A 7,636-nucleotide genomic window follows, 5' to 3' on the forward strand; every position below is an offset into this window, starting at 1 on the left:
TTCAAATCAGCTGACGTTCATGGGAATGCATATGACAAACCAGTCAATAGTTTCAGGCTCAAACCCTATATTGGACCTGACCGCACTCAAGCAAAGATAAACACAATCTCTCTGCAACTCTGCAAAGACCTCAATCAAGATGATAAATATGTTTCAACGACTATTCACATTAACGAATTTATATCCATCAGACTCCAACTGTAGTCCAACACTAGTCTGACATAGACATATGAAACATGTTGTTTCATCTACACAAACATTCAGGTATGCTCTAATGCCTACCAGCCCAATCCACTAAAAGTTGCAGGTACGCCAAACTTAAACGCAAGAAACCTTACGTAAACTTTATCTCGGTGCTGGCCATATGTACGTCTAGTGGTATTAGGTGGCATCTAGTCGGTTCAAAATAAAGTGGTATTTGATTTCACTTTAGGTCATGGGTTTAGAGGAAATGCAGTTCTAGGGGGGGTTAAGACGATGCTATCATATTTTGGTAATAATGTTGGTGTATATGCTAAATTGGTTTGGGGATGGTTCATGGAACTTGGTCGAGTAGTAGTGTATAGCTTGCTCCTATGCAACGTAGGTTGTGGAAAGTCTACCCTAAACTCCAAGCAAGGCTGTAATGTTTTTGATGTTTTAGTAATAAAGGATGGCATTTTTGCCCCAAAATAAAAACCCCACACCTAGTTTTATCATGGAGATATCTTTTGGGATTATCATGGAATAAAGTATTGCATTATAATTCAGCTTGTGTATCTCTGGATGAATCTCTTTCTCTCTTCATCTTAGGGGGTTTTCTCAACCCAAACAAGAGGCAAATGCAATTGTTATGCCATTCTTTTAATTTTGTTGCCTTGGAAAATCTTCATGTAAAGCAAGGCTCACCATCATGCTCCTTTCTTTTAATTTTGATTCCTCCTAAAGTCTTCAGACGAAGCAAGCCTCACCATCATCATTAGTTCTTTCAAAATTTTTGCCTTGCTAAAATCTTCCCATGAAGGAGACTCACATTCTCATTGCATCTCTTTTCTCCCTATCTCGATCCCACTCACAATCCTATTGGCTCACTTTTCTTGCATATCGATTCCCACCCCCCTCACATAATTTGATCCCTATTGCCAACTTGTTGCACTTGGCATCCCTTCACACCCCACTCAGACAATCCTATTGCCCCACTTTTCCCCTTCAAGAACTACAAATCATGTGCTTTAAGAAAAGTCAATTCTTCATCCTTAGTTTAAATTAAATGCATGATCCTTGAATATCCTTTCTTCCAAGTGCATAGATTATAAGAATGGGTTTACTGCAAAGTTTTATTGGGTTTTTTGGGATCTTATTAAGTTAGATTATGTTGCAATGGTAAATGACTCCGGGTTGAAGGTGACTTTGTCCCAGGATGTTAATGTCAAGCTGGCGAAGTTGTTCCCAAAGAAATGAAGTAGGATGAGGCCATCACTACCCATTGGCCCCAACCCTATTTGCCATCTGTAATGTTCCATTGAATGTGGCCATTTAAAAGGCTATGAAGGATGGAGTAGTTAGATGCTTGAGGTTGCCTTCTAGGACTCTTTAGTGGCCAATTTTTTGCTGATGGCATGATCTCTGTTTCAATGGAGGACCACGAGAGTCTAGCCAACATGTCTTTAGTGAGATGATGAACATATTTTGTGAGGTAAACGGGTCAATCTGTAACTAGCCCAAGTCGTTTATCTTGACAATGAACATAGTTCCTAAGCTTGAATGGCTAAATGGTTTCCTAGGACCATGGGTTGACCGGGGAGTTATTATTAGGTATCTTGGAGCTCCATTGGAGGTGGGGGTTATCATCAGGTAGATATTCGAGTGGTTAAGGGATAAGATTACATTGAAATTAAGGCAGTGGTGTGGGGTTACCATGGGGTGGAGTGCTAGGATTCTTGTGTTGAAGCATGTTCTCTCTTTGCCCACTACTTACTTGGCATCCATCTAGAGGTTTAGAAAGTCACATTGGTTGGAAATAGAGAAGACTTTGAGGGCATTTGTTTGGTTGGAGGATGCTTGCAACATGAAATGGCACTATGTGCCTTGGGAAGCATTAAAATCTCCCAAGGCAGGGGGTGCTGGGAGTCCATAACGCTGATAAGAAGAATGTTGCATTGCTATCTTAATGATTGCCAACAATATTGGAATGTGAGGCTCCTTGGATTAAATGTATTAAAGTGGTTTGTGGAGAAAAGAGTGGGCAGGAAGGTTGGTATGTGGGAAAACCTCACTCGGTATGAGAAGATATGTTCAAGGTTTCCTCTTAAGATTTGGGGGTCGAATTTGGTAGCAGTTTTACTTGATGCTTGGAAATTCTATGGTGGCTTATGGTTTTGGAAGGGGAGAACTAGCTTGTGTGGTGATGCTAGCCTCCATGAGGATTTATGGTGGAGTAGGACAGTTTCTTACAATGGAGACCCAATTGCAGAATGGCTCTTCCTCGAGCAAGGACAAAGGGTGGTGCTCTTGGCTTCAACTTTGGGACGAACATACAGCTGATTAGAGATTAATAATATGGTTGGCTGAGCAATACAATCTAATAATAGAAAAGAAGCCCGCATCTTATAGGTAGTAAATAGCATTCCTGAAAGCTGGACAACAAACGGTGTTCCTTCTTTGATGTGGAGAATCAACCAATGGAATGTAGAGGGTCGCGCTACAGAAAATCTCAGCAAAAGTAGCGTATAGGAAAGTGATGGAGAGTAGGACCATGTTTGGAAATCTCAATGCTAAATTAAAAAAGAGAAGGTTGCTGAAATGGTGTTCAGATAGGCTGAAAGAAATTTGAAAAGGTTGCAGGGTGAGAAAGGCCATTTTTATGTTGTGCAAGGTAGTACACATGTGGCTTCCTCTTAAGTGTAGAGTTGTCGGGTGAAAGAATATAAATCTATGCTGCTCTATGTGTGGCTTGGCTTTTTACGATTTATCCCATCTCTTCAGGTCTTGTGTGATTGCCCAGAGGGTTTGGTATAGAGTTTTTGGCTCTATCAGAGGTGGGATTAAGCTCTATCACAATTGTGGGATCAATGGGCGGATTCAACATGTGTTCAAAGCGGATGCTGGTTCTCATTGGGGATCTTACGTGGACTTTATCTGCATGCTGGCCATATGTACAGCTAGCAATATTACTTGGCATATGGTCGGTTCAAATAAAGTGGTATTTGGTTTCGGTTTAGGTCTTAGGTTCATAGAAAATGCAATTCTAGGGGGGGTTAAGATGATGCTATCATATTTTGGTAATAATGTTCGTGTATATGCTGAATTGGTTTGGAGGTGGTTCATGGAGTTGGGTGGAGTAGTAGTGTAGCTTGCTCCTATGCAACGTAGGTTGTGGGCAGTCTACCCATAACTTCAGCCAAGGCTGTAATGTTTTTGATGTTATAATAACAAAGGCCGGCATTTTTGCCACCAAAATAAAAAACCCACACCTACTTTTATCATGGACATTACTTTTGGGATTATCATGGGATAAAGTATTGCATTATAATTCAGCTTGTGTATCTCTATATGAATGTCTCTTTCTCTCTTAGACTTTAGGGGGCTTTCTTCCAAGTGCACAGATTATAAGAATGCTTCCATCTCTAATTGAAAACCGATACAATCTCACCTCGAGGTACACTCAGGAGTTGGATTGCAAAGAAAATAAGGACCATCGACCCAACCAATACTTTTTTCATAGAACAAGAAGTTCCCTCCTTTCCACCGACGACTTTCTTACCAGAGAGTCGATTTGCTCATGGGTGTCTTCCTATCACTATTGGTGAGAATGAATTCCCTCTTGATTTCAAGCCACGCTTATATTTGCACCAGGAGGCTTGTCTTGAACAATTTGCTAGCCTTGTTAACATCAGTGTCAACTAATGTTGCACCCCTAAAAAATGCCAAAATATTGATAAAGGATCCGTTTGTTCGAAATCCAATTTGTGCTTTTATGGCCTCAAAGGCACGGCAAAGTGATCTCCAAAGGTCACTTCATTTGGCATGGCAAGGCTCAAGGTTATAGATTGTGGCCATAGAGAATAATTATGCGAGCTAGGAGCCATACCTAGTTTAATTGGGGAGGTGTTTTTGAGCAGGAGAAGTTGTGCCTACGAGGTGCCTGAGCTAATAACTACTCTGCTAACCTACAAGGTTGCTAGCTTGTAAGCTACTTATCAAGAATATCGACAACCGTCATTCTTACCTCCTTATTTCCGTTATTGCAAAAAGTCCTTATCAAGAATATCAACAACCCTCATTCTTACCTCCTTATTTCCGTTATTGCAAAAAGTCCACTTTACTTGTTGGGAGATAAGGTAACGAGTTGTTGGTGAGCACCTCCCGGAGAAGATCTAGACAAGTACAAGGTGCCTATAGGATAGGTTTCACCCTTGCCAAATTCGATTGGTAGCCTCTCCACGTCGGGAATTTGTCCTTGAACCTTTCTAAAAGCCACGCCCATTAACACGTCAAATAATGTAGGGACACCTAGTAATTTCAAGACTTTGCACTTTGGTAGTTTTAACCATCCCTTAGTTGCCTGAAGAGAAGAGGTTGTGATCATCTGCCAGTAGTGTGCAATGATTCTATTTTTGAGTGATTAGGCTAAGTTCCATGCTTCCAAATTAAGTATTAAATGTATTAGGCTTCAATTTCTAAAGGATACGAAAAGCGATGGAGAGGGATGCATGCAACAGATGGTGGACACGTGGCATAATTACCCCATAAGCAGCACTGCAAAAGGGGGTGAGGGGAGGGCTCTCTTAGCGGAGCCTGCGAGTGCCTGCTTTTCATACCTTTCTCGGCCTTTTGGCTAAGATCAAGTGTAGTATCTGTTCTTATCAGTTTAATATCTGATACGTGACCCATCGGGTCACATGATATTAACCTAATTTCTTTCAGGGGGCAGCCCCATCCGGCAGCTTGCTGCCCGGGACTGCGAGCGTCGCCTCTGTCTTGCACTACCTCAGAGGCCTGGCGCACCCCTTCTCCCTCGGGAGACCCCAATCCAAATCCTAACAAGGAAGGACGCACACGACCGAGGACGCGGACGCTTCCAATCAGGCCTGCACTCTCCCCTTTGCGCAGAGCCAAATGTACATAGTCCTTTGTGTTAGTGAAGTCAGATGTCGTCCCCAGAGCAATTCGTTGGTCGTTCCAGAGAAGCTGCAGATTGGAGATGTGGGCTATGCTGATAGGAAAGTGGCCGGAGGTTGAACGTCCACAGATTGGGTGAGTGTAGATGGCTGGTTGTGTTGAGAAGAAAGGCGCTTGTGGCGGATTGCCGTACCTACTGTTGCTGTCTCACGGGTTGCTCCATTAGTAGGAAGGAAGTTGGCAATTTCCAATTCTTGACAAGAATCACTTTACGATTCAGAACGTGAGAAGAGAGTACAGATCGCCAACCGACTCCAATGCAGCAACGGTCTTTCATGCCAATCGAGAAAGCAACACTAGACTATCTGCGTATGGCTTGAATCATCGAGGTCAACCATCACTAGACTATCTGCGTATGGCCTGGGAAGGGTGATGCATGATGGAACTCAGGCACACATATATGATGAGGATGCGGAGGGGGTGATGGGAGTGAATGAATTGCACATGGTCAACTGATGGTGTTGCCAGGGGGCAAAGGTGCAATTCTTACCCGACCATGTATTTAAATGCTACGTGACCGAATAGGAACTTACAGACAATTCGTGACCGAATAGGAACTTACAGACAATTCTCTATGGACTTAAATGCGATGACTCTCAGATGTCCCTCACAAAGGCAAAAAGGGGATTGGTGTTGCAAGGCATCAACAACACACCGATTTGGTTAACTGTGTCAAGATACGTGGCTATAAAAGTCAAGAAGCAGAGTCAGAGATGGGCACAACCCATCTAGCTGAGGATGTTGATATGCATCTGGTATTTTCAGAGTATGCGGGTAATTCAATGAGACCTTTGATCACATGGGACTGAGGATTGTTGATGGGCATGTATGATCCTCCGAATATGTCTTGGTCCCATACTATGGTCCTTTGGAACCTGAACCCTCATGATGACAGTGTTGTCTACTTGATTTGACGATCTTCAAATGGTGACAATTTCTTTTAGAACAATTAAATCTAACAGCCTCTAGCAGCAAAAAGGGTCACTCCGTATGCTGGGGAAAAATCGCAGATGAACCTTGTAGTTGACATCAAGGAAGAGACAAACCCTTGCAGTTGACATCATCTAAAAGTCTTTTTCAGCATGGAGGTGTTCTCTTTATGGTTTTCCATTTTGCAGGTGTCAAAAATCTCATGCACAGTGTGGACATGTAGGCTTCATGGTTCTAGTGACATGTCCATTTAATTCTTCTCCACAAGATTCAAGTCTGGCATCCGTTTGGTTTGTTTTCTTCGTGTGTCACAGGTATATATTGCAAGGAGATTGCTGGTGGATGCCAACCTTTAAGTGGCTGCACAGTAAGCCAGCATTCTTATTCATGTAATACATTGTGTATCACTGAGTGAAAGAGTGATGTGAATATAGCTTATCAAGCTGAACAGTTCTATGTACATGGTACAAGGAATTCGCCAAAGGGTTGGGATATATTTAGGTTCTGTTGTGAGAAGCCATGGGCTGATTGAACATGGAAGTTTGCCATGAGTATAGGATATGGGTTAGTGAAGGCTATAATTGGGAGACATAAAAGGCACGAAGCCCTTAGCTATCTATAGGCATCATGTTAAGTTTGTTCTGGTTTCCCGAGAAAAGGAATGTCATTAATGCAGACATCCTAGCGCTACGGAGACACCTAGGTAAAAGTGCAACTCCCCTAGAAAGGGTACAGAGACAAGATGAGAGGAGGTTTCCCACGGTTGGCCGCTCTATCAGGTGATCTTCTACAACTGGCTGAGTAAAGAGCCACTCAGGTGACCTATAATACCATACAATACCTCTCTGTGCCCGATATCTGATTATGAACTTTCCCATGCCCACGTGACTCAAACTGAGGTATAGGATGTCCATCATGACTCAAGCACACAGAGGGGGTGATGGAGTCTGGAGTGAATGAATTGCATGATCAGGTGATGATGTTGTGACTGTGCAAAGGTCTAACTCTCACCCAACCATTTATTCATCCCGGACATGATTACCAAAAAGAGAGCTTACAGAGAATCTTCTATGGACTTTAATGCCATAAAGGCAAGAAGGAAGGCATCAAGAGCACATAGACGGGTCCTTTGGAACCTCAACCCTCGTGATGCTTCTCGAACATCCTGGTGAAGCATAAACAGGTTGAGAATAAAACACAGCAACGATGACGATGTTATCTGCTTGATTTGTAAATCTTCAGATGGTGACAATTTCTTTTAGAAGAAGAAAATTAACTGTCACTAGCAGCGAATTGGGTAGCTCCACAAAACTCCACTGGGAAAAATTGACAGATGAGAAAGAACAGAACAAAGACAAACATCAAGAGAGAGAAAAATGTGGTTAACCTTCCAATTGACATCAAGGAAGAGTCTTTTTCGTCATGAAGAAGGTGTTCCCTTCCATGTTCTCCCATTTTGCATAGTGTCCACTCGTACGCTTCATGGTTCCATTTAATTATTTCCTCTACAAGGATTCCATTCTGGCATCCATGTGACCTTAGTTTC

General features: G+C 42.5%; 1 non-coding gene across 1 annotated transcript; it reads left to right on the top strand.

Annotated features, from left to right (window-relative positions):
- Nucleotides 1-4,795: 4,795 nt before the first annotated feature.
- Nucleotides 4,796-4,991, top strand: LOC147901880 (U2 spliceosomal RNA). The gene has a single exon (XR_015541100.1). It is a non-coding gene; the product is annotated as a U2 spliceosomal RNA (small nuclear RNA).
- Nucleotides 4,992-7,636: the final 2,645 nt, after the last annotated feature.

This window comes from Dipteris shenzhenensis, chromosome 5 (genome assembly GCF_047967505.1).
Source record: "Dipteris shenzhenensis isolate YYH24624 ecotype China chromosome 5, Dip_SZ_1.0, whole genome shotgun sequence".
In the NCBI taxonomy this organism is placed as follows: Eukaryota; Viridiplantae; Streptophyta; class Polypodiopsida; order Gleicheniales; family Dipteridaceae; genus Dipteris; species Dipteris shenzhenensis.